Below are 18,295 nucleotides of genomic sequence, written 5' to 3'. Positions count from 1 at the left end.
TCAGAGTAAATACCTGTGATCTTGCTTCTGATGCTAATCCCTCTGCCATTCCATCCCTTTAGCTTCTAACCCAAAATGCTTCACTTTGCCTTGTTCCAGCTCAGTTAAGATCTTGGCTTCAAAATGCCTAGCTCCACTCCAAGAGGGGAAGCACTAACACTGCATGCTGTTGTTCACCCTTGAAAACCCTCGGCAACCATTTTGTAGCCCCAAAAAATTTAGCTGTGATTAAGTGGTTGTGCTTTGACTGTAGAGCTGTATAACATAACATGAGAGCAGTATAACATAACATGAGACTACGTGAATCAGACAGAAATAGTTTTTTCCAAAGTTACTAGTATGTGCTATTTGCTTACTTGTGGAGATTTTGCAGGCTGAAGGTTTGTTGGGTTTGAGGAGTTTCTGGATACTTTATGCACTGGCTAATTTTATTTTCTGATGCCTGCTTGCCTACCAGTTTGCCAGTATATGATCAACCACAGAGTGAGTAACTTTGATCTGGGACTGGCAGGCTGAAAATCCCTTGACAAAAAACAAACTCCACCTTTTGGCGTGGGTTTTTTTTCCCAACTGTAATTGTTTCCTCTTTATACTGTCTTTTGAAAACAAAATGAGATAAGCAATGGAGTGAGCAGTACTGAGTGAAATGGGATAATTTACAGAGATGAAACAGAAGGGTCTAATCCCTTGAATATGGTCTTTGCGTATTTGCCTAGCCTGGTAAAATATTCTGATGCTTTTAGTCTCAATTTCATTTGCTACATAACGATACTAATTAACAGCTTTACTGGCAGATCTACAGCTTAGATCCTAGTTTTAGTTTTAAAATTCTAAACACCATTGACTATTATTTCATTGTTAAATTTTCATGCTGTATCTCAAAATACAGAACTGCTTAATCTTGTGAATTTATTCTTGAGTATAAGATCGCACAAAATGCCTTGGTGAAGATGGCTGTAATTGTATTTGCTGCTTTGTGTTTATGATTGTAGCGTCTTCAGCAATGCAATTATTTTTTTCCCACAGAATTTCTCTTACAAGAGAAGACAATAATCAATCAACAAGGATATTTTTACCACAGTCTTACCTTTACAAAAGCTTCTCCTTCCCAAAGGTTTCCATAAAGCCTTTTTGAATAAAGACCCTTTTGGGTATTACCAGTTAAATTGGTATTTCTCATCACATAACATTTTCTGTATTTACCTTCAGCATTTGAACAGCTTCTTCACTGTCAGCAAAAGGTATGTTCCTATGAGAAATGGGATATTTTTAAATCATAATCTACTTTGATAGTTATGAATTAATTCATTCTGCTATGTCTCTACGTGTAATCAATCACAGAATGATTGGAAAGGACCTGTGGAGATCAGCTAGTCCAACAGTCCTCATCTTCATAGCCCTCTCTTGGACTCTCTGCAGTAGTTCCCTTGTTTATCTGGGGAGCCCAGAACTCGACACAATACTCCAGGTATGGCCTCTCCAAGGAAGAGTAGAGGGGGCAGAGAAACTCCACGTGATGGCAACTCCCTTCTAAATACACACCACCAGTATTGAAGGCTATGCTGTGCGCCAGCTTTGGAAGCAGACCCAAACTAAAGCCAAATCTAAAAGAAGAATCATGATCAATTGCCAGGTTCAGATGAAGAGATGATTAGTTTGCTTGCTTGCACTACCTGACCTGGAAGCTGTTCATTGAAAAGCTCCCATAATTTCTGGCAAGGAAATTTTGTGTAAGTCAGGTAGTTAATTAGGGCAGGAATCCATTACCTAATGCCTTCTGCTGAGGTTGTTTATTTGCTGCACGTAGATTTTAACGTAACTATTTTAACATAAATTGTGAGGGGCAGAGAGTCCTCATGGTTGACAACATTCACTTATTTAAGCAATTCACTAGCAAGACATTGTGACCTTCAAGCATGGCAATCTGTTAGCTAGTCAGACATATGCTCTTCACGAGCTTTCTACCTTTGACTACAGGATTTTTAAAACACGTTTGAGCTCAAGAGCTCCTTTGATTAGCTGGACAGTTAATGAAAAATACAATAAAGCTTGAACTTAAATTCATTAATTTCTCAACACAGAATGTGAAACTACTAAGAACAGTTCTGAAAATTATCCTCTATATATGACATTTATGAATATTTTTAGCTCAAATCCAGTGTATTACAAACTGAACTAGAACAGTTATAATGCTTGGAGATTACTTGAATTCTGAAAGACTCATGCCTCTGGAAGTGCAGTGTATGTATTTAAACTATTACTCTGCTAACCATTGCTGTTTCCTGTAGGGAAGGAATAGGTTGGGTCTATAGAACCATTTACACTTTCACTGTAAAGCTCTCCCAGAGTTGGTTGGCTCTGTTATTCCCATTTGTGTTCTGTCATATTACACAACTAGAGTAATATACTTTAACTCTTAAGTAATTATTAGGTCCTACCTTAAATTTAACAGCTTCTCTCATCTTAGATAATTTATGTAAGGTACATTTGAATGTTTTGGGGTTTTTAAATTAATTTCTAGCACAAAGTGTTTTGGCAGCCACTTCCCAGTTAGAGAAAATAAGCCTCAATTAAATCTTTTCCTTAGGCAAACTTTAAATGTGATGGGAGGGGTAGGAAGATTCATCCACTGAGTCAGTTGTTTGCCACAGGTTTTGTTTTATTTGAACCACTTATGCTGACTCTATACACCTTCATAATGAGAGAGTTACTTTACTCTTACTTTTCCTTCAGGGAAATAGAATTAAATGTGTTTAATTTTTAGGCAGAAAACTGGCAAAAGTTTATTTAATTAATATTCCTTCCAACAGAATATGAGTTAAAATAAATTGGAGTGCATTTGGTTTAATCTCTTTGGCTGGCATCTTCAAACAAGTGAAGTGTTTGAAGTCGTTACATGTTGAGCACCTGTCTCTCCTCAGGAGTCCTAAAGGTCCCAGCCTTTAGTATAATAATTTAGATCCTGGTGTATCTTGGATGCCAGACAATTTGTTGGTTCCTGGGGTTTTTAGCCCATTAACTGCAATTACTTTCCAGCATAGAACTTGCATTGGCTCTCAGAGGTGCTTCCTCAATTGTCTTGCACACAGCCATTTTGCTTCTGGAATTACAGGTGAGTGAAGCAGGTTTTAAAAGTACAATGTGGAATACATTAGTAGCTAATGAACATTAGCTTCATTAGAAATATATTTTTGTGGGGTTTGGGGGGATAGAACTGCTATGGAGAGAGACCTAAACCATACTTAAGAGGACTTGTCAGAGAAAGGCATTCAGATTGTTAGTAATTAGTTTATAGCGGAGAATGAGAGAGAGGAGAACTTGTGTGTAAATTACCATTCATCATTTGCTGTGTTGGTTTTTTTCATGTACAGAAACTTCTCTTTAACAAAGGACTTGACAGACAGCTGTTTTTAATAATCTAGATATACTTTAGTTTGTAGGCATTTGGATTATGACTTGGAATGACCAGAACACATGTATATGCCTGTATGTCTGGTATAAGTTCAATAGCAAGCTGAGAAATACTGTGCTCACACTGAGTATAAAGCCTGTATTGGCAAACTTACTTCTTACTGTTTTTTAATAGCTTGCCATTGTATATTTTTCCCTCAAGTAAAGTTGTGTTTCCAAAAGGTTAATGGAGAGCTACAGTTCCAAAGGGAAGTGTAGCTACATACACATGCTAGAGCTGTTTCTTGAAATTTAGCTGAAGTCCTACATGATGGTTTTATTTATACAAGTATCAAAGTTTATACCAACAGCCATGTCCAGTCTCGTACAGTCAGTACAAGAGCTGGTTGAATGTAAGTAAGCACTAAAGGTGGGCTATTAAACTTCTAAATTTCAATTTCTCTTCAACATGAGGAGAAACTCCTTTACAGTGAGGGTGACAGAGCACTGGAACAGGGTGTCCAGAGAGGTTGTGGATTCTCCTTCTCTGGACACATTCAAAATCCATCTGGATGCATTCCTGTGCAAACTACCCTAGGTGATCCTGTTTTGGCAGGGGGGTTGGACTCGATCTCTGGAGGTCCCTTCCAACCTCTAATGTACTGTGATACTGTAAAATTGAGGATTCTGAACAAAACCCAGAGTTTGTGTCCTAGTCAAGTTGAAGGGTTCACTTGGTACCAGTAATGAATTTTCAGCCAAGGAGTTTCACAAGGGGAAGGGAAATGCTTGTATTTCCCAGTGAATGTGGGAATAGTTACCAACTGAAGTAGCAGCTCACCTCTCTTCTGGAATTGTGGTGTTGCTCTAGTGACTAATGTTAAGCTCCTGGGACATGTAATCATCTTTTGCTCAAACATTCACAAATAAGTAATTTAAAAACAACTTATTTCTCCATAGTGAATGTGCAGACAATGCAGAAGATCCATATTTGATGCAGTGCCTTTCAGCTGCTGGGGTTTGGGGTTTGTTACTGGTTTTGTTGTTGTTATTGTTCACCTCCAGTTGAAATAGCTTTGTCAGATATTTGCATGTCCTGTGCTTTCCTTACTCTTATAATAAGTTTAGTTATGAAAAACAGAATTCAATGTTTGAAGTGGACATTAGATCTTCTGTGGTATGTGATAAGGTTTCTTTATCACATGCTATCTAGATTGCTTTAGAATACTGTGTGATGGCACCAGTTCATTTTCTCAGCAAACAAGCTGAATAAAACTGAAATTTAACTCCTCAGATATCTTTTCCTTTGAACTACATGCTATAAACAGAAGTGTAATCTTAGTGTCATGTCCTGAAGATATTTCTTGATCTTAAACTTCCATGTGACCTTGTATCTTAGCAAAAGGTATGCTCAAGTGAGGAGCAGGAGTACTGTTGCCATGAAAAAACAAGTTGAATTTGGAGGCAAGCAAGGCAACACTCATCTAGGCAATACTCTACCAGGCTTTTTTAAATGCAACAGGTTTCAGAGGGAATAATCTAAGTGAAGTATTAGGGGGGTGCAGAGATAAGTTTTCCCTCAGAGAGTCTGTGGTGTCACTCTGTGATGTGCTACAGTAAAGGATCTCTTTTCAGACGTTGGTATGCTTTAATGAACACTTAGAGCTGACAGGAGAGTTCATTTCTGGGCCTGGGCCTTTCAAACCACAAAGGTAACACAAATAGATCTCTGTGTTTACTTGATAATGGTAAATGGAGGTTAAACTGCCATTTAACTGCCTTCTCTCCTGGCTGCGCAGCTGCTGAGCCCTCACACGGTGTCACTCCACAGTGTCACTGATGGCTGCACGTAATGCGAGCTGTTCATGAGGGGCGAGCTCTGCTCACTGTGCCACAGGACCCAGGACACTGTCATCCCCTGGGGTTGTTGGTACCCCCGTCACCCCCATCCTACCCCTGGTGCTGCCTTCCACCACCACCCTGGTTTGCATATTTGTGTTGTGCTGCTGCTGTTTCCCACCACCCAGACTGAGGCATGTTTGCCAAATAGTTACCAAATCTGTCTGGAATTGCTCCCTTTGCTGCCTTTGTTTCACACTGCATCTGACTAACTTGCAGGTCATGTCCCGCCACAAGCAGTAAACCCACAGAGCTTCAGGCATTCGAGTTATGAAGAATTGAGGTGAATTAGGGAGCCATCCTATAAAGATGTTTGGTATTTTCTAATTCAGTAATTTTTCAGGAAAAAAATAGGAATGCAGTGCTTAATAGTGAAACAGTCCAATATTTCTGCAGCTCAATACTTTTGCCTTTGTGGGGTGTGTACAGTACACAGTTCTTCATTTAACTGGCATTATCTTAAAGTGCTGTCTGAGACATGTTTGATCATCAGATATCACAGTGAGAGTATGAGAAAAAGTGGTAAGCTATAGATGTGCTTTGTCACAACTGGAAACAAAAATATAACTGAGAAGAGCTCATGTTTTGCATTACTACATGATGTGCCTTTGCCTTGATCCCATGAATTGTTGTAGTTTCCAAGTAGAATGTAATGGGAAAGCATGTGGACCTCCATGTGGTGCAACTGAAAAACATGTTTAGAAAAATAAATCACTAACAGCTAGCTTTTTTAGCTGATGCTTTGAAATTCTCTAATTGAATTATTAGCAGATGGTGCTATTTCTATTGACTTGCCTCACAGCAGTCTTTGCTGAAAAAAAAGAAGAAAATACTCTTTATGCCTAATTAGGGGACTGTTTCATCTGGAAAATGTTGCTTTTAGTAATCTGCTTTATAGCTATTGTCAAATATTGGTAGATGAGATAATCTTTCTGATTCATGAATCTTTCCTAGAGAACATGGGTTGTAACTTCTTTTCAGTGAAAAGTAAAGCTGTTACCTTACTCTATTTTTTCCTCTGGTAAGAAGCACTGTTGCAAAATTGTGCCTTTCCAAGTATGTATTTGTGCTGAAGACCTTTTGACTTATTCCTCTAGAAGGTGAAAAGTAATACTAATTTTCCGTGGATTTGGTGAAAATGTGTTGTCACCACATGGCCTTTGTAACTTAGCTTAATTTTTTCCTTCTCTCTACTTCATTAAAAAGCAAAAGTACTCTTTCATTTGGGAAATAAGCTGTGTGCTGCGTTCACAGTAAATAGCTTAAATAATTTCTCTTATAATTTCTGTGGAGATAAAATTTCTGCTTGTAACTACTTAATTAGTTATCTAATTCATGAATCTTCCTGAATGCTATATAACTAATCATTTATTGTTTGGGTATAAATAATTCATCTTAGCAAGTGGAGTATAACTTTGCAACAACACTTGGGATATAACCTCAGGTGCAGGAGAACTCAGAGTATGGTGGAGAAAATAAGCTAAACGTTAGTCCTGAAGTAGTTGAAATAACTTTAAAGGATTTGTGAATGTTTACTGACAAAATTTCCACTTCCTTTGCCCTATAAGCCTTGATTTTTTTTTTTTTTTTTTTTAAACAGGTGTATTAAGTCCATTTTGACTTTAAACGTTGAGACTTTAAGATTCCTATTAGATGAGTTTACCTACCTGCCAAGATTATGAAGAAAATAGTCCTTTCCTCGGACAAACTTGTACTGCAGAATGCCATATTTATGAATGTCCAGTTTTAACTCATCTGACAGCTGAGTTCTGGCAGTCCTGTTACAACAGAGAGGTTTTCTTTCCTTCTCTGGGTGGGCAAGGAGGAGAGGAGCTGGGATAGCTGAAAGGTCAGTGTGCACAGGGCAGACAAAACAGCAAAAACCAATGCTGCCATGTGCAAACTGGAACTGGAACAAAAGGGCCAAACCCCAGCCCAGAAACTGAGGAAGAAACACAAAAATCGCTGACCACCAAACATCACAAGCTATAGAATATAGTCCCCAAAACCCTGGACAACCCCTTTCCTGTCATGCAGTAAGCATGGTGTAGAATATATGATCCATCTTGCCCTGTTGCTCTGTGCCCCTGGCAGGGGAGAGTAGCCCCATCCCTCATCCTTCCTACTGGGACCAGTCAGCTTAAACGAATGCAACGAAGAATTTCATTAGTTTCCTCAATGAAGCAGGAGACTACTGTAAGATTCACAAGAGGGAGAGGATGTGCAGTTAGTGCTTCAGTGGCACATGAAGGGTAGACTTTTTTTCCCCAAATCTAGAACTGTCAACCTAAATTTTCTAAATGTCAAAGTCTCTAACAGTGAAAACTGCTAGCTAAGTGTTTGTAAGTGTACAAAGATGGAACCTTTGCAGTCTTGACAACATTTAGCAATTTACTGTCTGTCTTGTCTAAACCCTAGGAGGATTTATAGCTTGTTTGCCTCTGCCAGCAGTGATGCACATGCATTGTGCAGTTATGACACCAAGAAGCTTGTGCTAACTCCTCTTGCCAGTTGAAAAACATCTCAGAAAACTCATGCAGCTTTTAGACAGTTCTAATTGTTGCTTACTAATTTGGGGAAAACTTTGACAGTCCTTTGACAGGAATGAGTTCAACCCCTCGTGTTCAGGATCTGACCTGTTCTGATTACATTTGCTCACCAAGTTGACCACCAAACTCATTAAGACAGTAAATTCCACTGTTTGCTCAAAATTGTATTTCTCAAATCTAGTCACCTGTACTGATTGCCAAAAGGATGTGGAGTGTACAGTGGGTTACTAACTATTAGAAACTTTATAAACTTAAAAGGTGTACACAGAACCTCTTGTAGTATTTGGATTTTCTGTAATGGACAGGAAAGGCAACTATTTCTTATGCCTTACATGGAAATATTTTACACTGAAAAAGGGAACAATTAAAATTGCAGTTGTTTACTGCTTTATCTGTGATAAAGCTGAAGAGGAAGAGTTGTAGTAAAGTTCACCTTAATAGAAACATGGCAAATAGCTTGCTATTTGCAGTACTGACCAATAAATCTCTACAAGGCTTTGTTACAACTTCCTAACCTCTGTGTCTGGGTATAGTTCCTTTAATGGTTCTCCTGTGGACCATGAACTATGGAGTTCCAGTGTTGGTGTTTAAATGGTGATTACTATCTATACACTGTATTTTGCTGTGGAGAGATACTGCTGTCATGTCCCTTTTCTATTTTTCCTTTTACAGTGAAGTCTTAGTTTCCTGTACTGGAGCAAATGCAGCTAAATTGAAAGGTCATTATCCAGGCTGCTCTAGTACTGCAGCAAAGGGTAGCCAAATAGTGCACAATGGTGCCTTAAGCCTTTATTTTTGCGTGACTCTCCTTGTGCAGTGTAGATGTACCAGTTCACGTGAAAATTCATCTAAAATCATTAAACGTGTTTTGTAAGGATACAATTCTGATTTTTTCCCAAGATGACTGCCTGTCTATTCTTCACAGTTTGCTGTATTATTTCCAATGTCCTTTGCCAAGTCTGATGCAGATCTAGTATAGATCTTAAAGGGTTGAAGTCTTTTCACCTAGCAGTTTTCAATTATTTGAGTCCTCAGTGGGATTATTTTTTCTTTCCCCCCAAACTATAAGAGCTGAAACGTGAATCATAGACAAACTGCAATTTCCAAGACAAACACAAGTAAAGATATGGATATGTGCCTGAATGGAAAATTCTGCTGAAAGCTTATCTTCTGCCTTCTGTGAAATTCTGCCAGTAACTTAAACAGTGGAAGTTTTTCTTCCAGCAGTGAAGTCACACTGGTACCCTCCAGCAAAAAAAAATTACCTCTTCCAGGTTCTGAAAGCAATACTCAATAGTATGTGCTAGGTTACTGAAAAGCTGGCACTGCAAATGTAAGGTGTAATAACTGATCCTGAACCAAATGAAAATGTTCATGTCAGCTGTTTCTGTAGCTGTCTCATTTACAAGCATGTGTGATCATGGAGAAAGGCTTAGAGTAGAAAAACACGAAGGCAGCACCACTGGCACTGATCTTGCTTATTCTTTTTCATCTGGTATATTTGTATGGGATAAATAGTTGTATTTTAAAGGAAAGCTTTTCTTGCATTCATACTTCTCAAATAATATGTGATGTTACACCAAATATCCCTGTGCTTGCCCTTGCTTTTATGTTAATTTTCACAACTGGGTCTCTCTTCATTCAAGTGAAGTTCAGGAAAAATGGCACAGTAACTAACAACTCAGTTTCATAGATTCATAGAATGGTTCCAGTTCTAACCTCCCCACCATGGGCAGGGACACCTTCCACTAGGCCAGGTTGCTCAAGGCCTGATCCAGCCTGGCCTTGAACACTTCCAGGGAGAGGGTAACCACAACCTCTCTGGGCAACCTGTTTCAGTGTCTCACCACCCTCACCGTCAAGAATTTCTTCCTAGTCTCCAGTCTAAATCTCCCCTTCTCGAGCTTCAACCCATTTCCCCTCATCCTATCACTACAAGCCCTTATAAAAAGACCCCTTCCAGTACTGGAAGACTACTGTAAGGTCTCCCTGGAGTCTTCTCCTACCCAGGCTGAACAGACCCAACTCTCCTGCTGCTGGTATGTTTAACAAGCTTTATTTGCCAGTTTCCCAAATCAAAAAGTTAGAGCGCCTGTAACTGTGGAAAGGAGGTGTTTATAATTTCTACCAAGTTCTGCTTTTCTTTTTTTTTTTTCAGACCATATTTTTGCTTCCTGGTTGTTTTTTGGTTTGGTTTGGGGTTTTTGTTTGGGGTTTTGTTTGTTTGTTTATTTGTGGGGTTTTGGGGTTTTTTTTTTTGGGGGGGGGGTGTTTTGGGGGGTTTTTTGGTGATCACTCCCATGGGACTGAAACAAATCTCGTGTAGTAGGTGAATGTTAATGGGGAGATAACAGAGTCTCATGTGCACCTGGACTTTTGAGGCAAGGATTGGTAGATAGCAATACATATCTTTTTGAACTTTATCTTGCTTTATCAAAATCTCTTTTGTGATGCCAGAGATGCACTAACTGGCAGATGTCTCTTGATTCTGTAGGAGCCTGGGTGGATTTTTTTGTTTGTTTGTTTTCTTTTTTTTTTTTTTTCCACAGACTCTTTAATCATAGCAAGTGTGACTGAGTTCTCAGAAACATACTAAAGAAGTGCCCCAATGCTTATGAATTTTTAAGATCTTATCTGTTTCATGTTTCATCTTATCTGTTTCATGAATTAGGTCTGCCAGCTCTGGAGTTTTCTTTCATTTGAGTGTTCTTTGCTGTTAGTGGGGGGTCTAAAGCCTTTTGCCTTTGTGTGTCTGTGGAATGATTTTTTTATCAGTAGATATTAATTGTTTTGTGAGACTGAAGCCTAGACTATGTGCAAAATTAATGCCATACCTATGGGCAGGACAGTGATACAAAGTGGAGATTGTAAGGAGCAGTATAGAGCCTGAAGAGGTAGCCTAGAGATAGGAGAGTGGGGGAAATAAAGAGGATTAAAAAAGAGTAAGATCATATTAGTGGTTAACATGATTTGTATTAACATTGTAACTTAATTCTAGAGCTGTACTAGGAATTTGTAATCAGTTCTTCAATTTCTGTTCCAAATTGGACACAGCCAACAACTATCATCAAAACCGCTGCACATACCACAATGCAATTACCTTAAACAACAAATTGGTGCCTTCCAATCACATATGTTCACAGCAAGCACTTTATTTTGTATTCAGTGTTTCAGGAGTGAATTTGTACATGTAGAAAGTATTTGCAAATAGGCAAGTGGGTGAGGAGATAATTCTTTGTATTATAGCTGTTTGTATGTCTGGAAAGTTCTGCTAGTATCCCCAGAACTTTACAGATTGTCAGCAGCATTTAAAGAATAACTTAGTCCCTCCAAGATTCCTTTTTTTGTTTGCTTGTTTCTCCCTCTCCCATGTTTCAGGCTGTGCAGTAGATAACCTGTGGGTTTTTGCAAATATGAAACCTCATCAAGGAACTATAACCTCTTTTCATCTGTTCTTTAATATCTGTACAGTAAGTTTCAAATCTCACTGTTACCTAGCTTGCCAAGTTCTAATATAAATGGTAAGTGGGGGAAGCAGAACTCACATCCACCTACAACCATCACCACTAAGTCATCTGTAATTTATAATCCGTGAAGGTATCTCTTGCCAGAAAAAGGGAGACAAGCCTTTCAGTTGTTTTTAAGCAGCCTACACATCAGATTGTCATCCCCTTGCTTCCCTGAGGCCCTTGCTTTCTGCTCCTGTGTCTGGAGAATTTCCCCACATTGCAATGAAAGGCATGTATACAACAACTGCTGTTGTACAACTATGAGATGCTAATGATGTGAATGTTGTGCTGTGGCTTCTCTTCTTAAGGTTAGTATTAGTGAGATAAGGATCAATGATGTAAAAACTGTCAATAACTTACAAGCTATTTATGCTGCAAGATGAACTTGTCACAAACAAGGTTACAACCTCTCCATAGTTATTTGACCTAAACCAGCTAATAGTTCACAGTGAATGCCTTTGGAATAATAGAATGTGTGGGCCAGTACGTTTTGGGGCAGTTCCTACCTGCTTGGATATGTGTTAACCTTGTGTGACAACAGAGTTTGTTGTGAGCATCAGCTTCTTTGACATTGCATTACTACTTAAGAAATACATCTTCCAAAATAATCTATATGAATGTAAAGCCTGTCGCCTTTGCTGTGCAGAACTTGCTGACAATGAACAAAAAATTAAACAGAGCATGGACTATCTCAGAGCTGGATCTGCAAGAAAATATTTCCAACAGTTACCTTTTATCAAAGATGGTTTTGCCACATACCAGTTAAATTGGACAATAGAGACTACTGAAGATACTACATTAGATCTGTTTGGAATGTGAAGTGTTAAGTTCATTTTGTTGTTTATTCTAGTTAAATCTGCAAATCTGTATCTGGAAAATAGTCATGTTAGTTAATGTAAACATTTAACTGGTCTCTGTGGAAGGTTTTGACTTGGATCAATGTTATCTAGTAAAGCAGGTTCACTTAAATTGCTGTATGTTTTATTTCACAGTTCATAGATGAACTTGAGATAGTTAACAGATAATTGCTTTAGTTCTGCTCTTCTACTATATTTAACCACCAGCCCCCCACTGTCTCCATCCTCCATCAGTGAAAGAAAGTGGTCTGCTTTAAACTTCTTGTTGATACTTTCCAGGTGTGGAGGATTGATCTCAGATTATTTGTAAACATGATTTAAGCAAGGGTTGAACTTGTTTAAGGACAAAACCAAACTTAGGGTGTAGTATTTCAACTGTACTGCTAAGAGGGCTTTAATTCAGAAAAATGTTTTCCTTTCATCTTGCTTGCCTCAATTCATGTCTTGTTCTTTTTCTCAGCAGTTTCAGGGTTTGCTTTGGTTTTTTTTTAACCCTGATATACACTTACATGTAATATACTAAGTTTTAATATGTTGAAGTTCTGATGGAAGGAAATTTTCCATAAAACAATTATTTTTGGCAAGAGTGTGTGCCAAAAGTAGGCCCTCCCTTGATGTGTCAATGCAGAAATAAACACAGGAGGGAGGAAAAATGCTGGTGAAACAAATACAAATAGAGATTGGACATGTCAACACTCTAAGTTTACAAATAGTATCTTTTAAGTAAACATTAAGACTGGAAACTTAAACAAAATGAAGTTCCTCAGGCACATGAAAGCCTTCACTAGTAAGCCTTAAAATAAAACAGAAGATAGGAAACTGACGTGATTTTTCTCTTCCCAATTTTCTTTCCGGAAAGGCTTTAACACACATGAGAATTCTTCATGTTGCAATGGCAGCTTCAGGCATCAGTTTGCCCATGATTATAATTTTCCTGTCTTAGCCACCCCTGAAGCAGCCTTATACTTTGTGGAGTACTTGGAGGACATATGTTTTGGCATGTTACTTCATATCACATATGTGCTTGCAGATCAAGCCTTGTGGCCTATTATGTGCATGGCTTCCTAAGACTGACTTTTATATATGTAATAGGAATGTCTGGCCAAAGAGAAAGAGCTTCTAGAAAAGGTAATGTCCTGGGTCACATCAGGCTCTCTGTTACCAGAGATATTAAGATTCCTGCAGAAATCTTGGAGTAGGAGGTTGTCACAGAGCTGATCACTTCTTAATTTGCAGTGAGCCAGGCTGAACCACAGTCTGAATGGGCTTGTCTACTTTATGCTTTACAATTTTCAAGTATATAAAGAATTGTTTTTGGAACTGTGGAGCCTTTTTCTGGCACAGGCTGTAGCAGGAAACAATGCTTATCATCACTCATCTTGGGCTGTAGTGTACTAAGTACAAGGTGTTAGAGCAGCTAACCAGGTGAACTCCTAGTAGAAGTCTGTGCTTTGAATTGTAAATAAATCTAAATACCAGTATAGTCCTTAAAGTGCTTTCTAATTCACTATTGTTAATACAAATTCTGTAAAAACCACAGAAATTACTTCTGATTTAAGCACCACAGATGTATATCTAGTACTGGTAACTCTAAGGCAGTTAGCCTATAGGATTGATGAGTTGATTTCCTTGTTTACTGGATTAACTCTATTGCAAGAACTAGAAAGAGCATTCTGCTAGTGAACCAATGATGAAATTAAAGCTCTTCTACTGTAGATACAGGCCTTCCATTCTGAGTTCTGTGAGGGTGCTCTCTTGCATAGTGCTAGAAAGTATATATCTTTGCTTTAACTATTGTAACTTGGTCTTTGATAAGGATTATCAAATCTGACTGAAATAAAGGGTCATAACAGGTATGTGATAATATTATGTTAGATTATCCAAATATTCCATTAATTGATTTGTACTGAAGGCCGGTGCTGAATATTCCTTTATCTAATAAATTAAATGTTCATCTTCTTTTAATTAAACCTCTGACTGGAACCACTTGAATTTTGATCTGTGATTTTCCTGCAGCTGCTGTGATTAAAAGACTGAAAATCAGATCTCTTAAGGAAAACTGCTGGCCTTTGTGGTTTGGGTTAAAACTTAAATGTGAAACTAGTTTACATGAAGGCAAATGAAAAAAATCAAACTGGTACTCAGTTATGAAACACACAATGTCATATCAGAATCCATTTGTTATTTGATCATTGAAATTATCTTGTACATCAGTAAGTACAATAGAAGAGGAGGCTCAGGGGTGACCTCATTGCCCTCTATAACTACCTGAAAGGTGGTTGTAGCCAGGAAGGGGTTGGCCTCTTCTCCCAGGCAACCTGCACCAGAAGAAGGGGACACAGTCTCGGGCTGCGCCAGGGGAGGTTTAGACTCGAGGTGAGGAGGAAATTCTTCACCGAGCGAGTCATTCGTCATTGGAACGGGTTGCCCAGGGAGGTGGTTGAGTCATCGTTCCTGGAGGCGTTCAAGGGGAGATTGGACGTGGCACTTGGTGCCATGGTCTAGTCATGGGGTCTGTGTTGATAGGTTGGACTCGATGATCCTCAAGGTCCTTTCCAACCCAAGTTATACTGTGATACTGTGAAGTAGTTGAAGGCTAGTGGTGATTTCCATGGTGTGCTTGTAACGTAATTTGAGGTAACACGGCAGCTGCTGGGATTTATCAAGCAGTGTGCTAATTCTTGGCCAGTCCAGACTATCAGAAGACTTGGTCATGCAGGAGTAACAGTGCTCTCAAATGTTCTCAGCATTTGTACCCTTTACTTCTTCCTTTACAGTTTCCCATTCAGTGAGGCACAGAACTCTTACATTCTGCTATTGCTAATGAAAACAATTAAAAGAACATTGCTCAGCAAATCAAAGGAGAGATAAGCAATTTCATCATGATGATCTATTTTCTCTGCAGAAAGATGAGGTGCTGTCTCTCGATGCCAGAGAGATGTAGTAAAGCTAACTTTGCCAAATGAATATCCTGACATTTATTAGATTGTGTCCTACAGAATGTGTTTTTCAAATTATGTCAGCTTGCCAATTTTGAACACCAAATAATTGTAAAATACTGCATCTTAGCAGAGAAACAGCTAATGGCAAATGTTAAAACCAAAAAATAAATCTTGGCTTCTGTCTGTACTCTGCTTGTGCAATGATAAAGAATCATAGAATGGTTTGGGTTGGAAGTGACCTCCAAAATTCATCTAGTCCAAGCCCAATGCAATCAGCAGGGACATCCTCCACTAGACCAGGTTGCCCAGAAGCCTACTGAGCCTGACCTTGAATATCTCCAAGGATGGGGCTTCAAGTATCTCCCTGGGCAACCTGTTCCAGTGTTCCAGCACCCTCATGGTGAAGAACTTCTTCCTAACATCCAATCTAAATCTGCTCTTCTCTGATTTCAAACTATTGCCCCTCATCCTATCACTCCAGGCCTTTGGAAACAGTCCCTCTGCTGCCTTTTTGTAGGCCTCCTTCAGGTACTGGAAAGCCACTATCAGGTCTCCCTTGGGCCTTCCTTTCTCCAGGCTGAACAAGCCCAGCGCCCTTAGCATGTCCTTGTAACAGAGTTACTCCAGCCTCCTGATCACTATTGTGGCCCTTTTCTGGACCTGCTCCATCAGGTCCCATGTCTTTCCTGTGTTCAGGGCTCCAGAGCTAGACACAGTACTCCAGAGCTAGACACAGTACTCCAGGTGAGGTCTCACCAGAGTAAAGTGGCAGAATCACCTCTCAACCTGCTGGCCACACTCCTTTTGAGGAGCCTAGGATGCCATTGGCCTTCTGGGCTGCAAGCACACACTGTTGGTTTGTGTCCAGATTCTCAGCCTCTAGAACTCTGAAGTCCTTTTCCACAGGTCTGCTTTCTATCATCTCATCCCACAGCCTGTATTGAAAATTAGGCTTGTACTGGCCCATGTGCAGTAATCTGCACTTGGTGTTGTTGAACTTCATGAGTTTCACCTGGGCCCACATCTGCAGCTTGTCCAGCTGAATCACATTGCTGAAGTTAAAGAAAACCCTTATGCAAGGAGCTCGTTTATGTTTCTCAAATGCTCTGAGCAGTTCTTTACCTTGTATTCCAACAAGTGGGGGTGCAGTACCATGGTCTCTTTGGCCAGTCAAGTAGTCATGGTAAGTAGCACATCCTTGGCTCTTCTATGTTGCAGACGATTTTTTACTAACTGATTATAGATGTCTAGCAGAGATTGCTTCATCTCAGTGCTTTGGGGAGTTTATAGGACTGCAAATTTCTTCCCTGAGGGCAGCAGTTCAGGGTGAGTAGATAGAGCTTTGCTTCTTGTTCTGTATGTCTGTTACTAAGATGGCATTTAAGCTACCACTTTTGTATGTTTTTCAGAGGAATGACTAAGATGTTCTCAGCTCTATTGCTTCTAGGATAACTGCATGTTTATGAAATGAAGCAGGCTGTTGGCCTAATATGCATGGCTCCTGGGGTTACTTATCTTTGAAAGTAATTTCTGGTTTAGGTGCTGTCTCAGCTGAGAAATATTGGTGCAATTCTTGTCTTGCTTTGTCTTGCTTTCCCTAGTGATTCTACAACATGGTAGGAAATGCAACAGGAACTGCATCTATAGAAAAAGTCCTGTGCAATTAGCAAAAAATAAAAATCTTAATTGAGCTGGTTTTATCCTGTACAAGAGGGAAACTCTGATGCTCCGTGGCTTTATATAAACCAAAAGCTGGTAGTGTCCTTCTTTCCCTGAAGTAAACTAAATTAAAATGCTACAGTTGGGAGATCGTGACTCTGAAAGTGGAGCCCCCAAGGAGTCTGAAGGAGGAAGATTTGCTGCTGGGAGGTACTGTGTCAACAGGAGAGATGTGAGATCGTCAGAAAGAGTTGCTGCAGAAAAGGGCCCAAAGGATGGATCAAGAAACCTCTAAATGTACCTTGAGCAAAGCTTTTCAGTGGGATCTTCCATCCCCACCCTCCCCCTGCTTTTCACTGCCAAAAACAAAAGAGCTTTTTGGTTCAAGGTCTCATAGAAGTGGCTTAGAACTATAAAGAAAGATTGCCCTTTTTTGATTTCTGCTGTGTTGAGGGAAATACAATCGTGTGCTATAATTATGAAGAACAGAATGGCATCAAAGATGCCAGATCCCATTATTTCCTAGTTGGAACAATATGTAGGCCCCACAGATTTTGGCACAGTGGGTTGAAAGTGAGATGACTCATATAAAATCTTAGCCTTGGGAGCCTTGTTCATTCTGATAGTGGCTGATTTAATTAACTCAAATTGCTGAAAACTCAGGGAAAGCAAACACAAATGTGTTTGATTTACCACTCTTGTAACTGACTTTGAGTAAGAGCAAGCTTAGTCAGTGCCATTGCAAGATGAAACAAGCTGGGTTGTGCTTTCAGGGAAGGTGGTCATTTACAGTAATGATGAGAATCTATTAGCATGATATCAGTCCAGTGATGATAGTGAGAAGGAGATTGCACCTGTTAAGAGCATCTGCTTGCTTTATTTTTTTGTTTTGTTTTGTTTATCTCATGGACCTAATGGGGGGATTAGAGCAGTTAAAGCAGCTATTGATCTAAAAACTGTCAACAATTGACCAGGCAAATTTAGCAGTTGCAGTTGAATGGGTGTCCCCATAACTGAAATCCTCAGCATGCTAAGTGTTGACTTATTCAGTTCCCAGGGATTTTCAGTTTCTGATGGATCTAGTAGTGGTAGAGTAGGATGTGTGAGTTTTAGGATGTGTTTTGAGTTACTGCAGTCACCAAATTGCATTCAAGTTAGACAAAGGTCCTCTTGTTTGTTTCATTTTGAAACTACAGTATTGGAAGTTCTCAGTGCTGCAATATACTTCTATACCTACAGCGGCAGCTTTCAACTGTGGAAAGTAAATGCTATCAGCTTTGTATCTTAGGTTTGATGGATTGATATAAAATACTCAAAGATTCATTGTTTGGAAGACTGAAGTACATGCTTTTGCTGAAGTATTGAGCATAATAAAATCTAGAAAGATAGTACGTGGATAATTGAAATCATCGTACAGGCTCCAGTAGTTGTTTTTCACCTGAGAACTGTCTGTTCACTGATCTTGCTATGAGATTTTTCTTTTCTTTAAA

This window comes from Melanerpes formicivorus, unplaced genomic scaffold, assembly GCF_026170545.1.
Source record: "Melanerpes formicivorus ecotype bairdi unplaced genomic scaffold, bMelFor1.0.p_v2 SCAF_2, whole genome shotgun sequence".
Classification (NCBI taxonomy): Eukaryota; Metazoa; Chordata; class Aves; order Piciformes; family Picidae; genus Melanerpes; species Melanerpes formicivorus.
The sequence above is the reverse complement of the archived record's forward strand: the minus strand, read 5'-3'. Positions refer to the sequence as shown.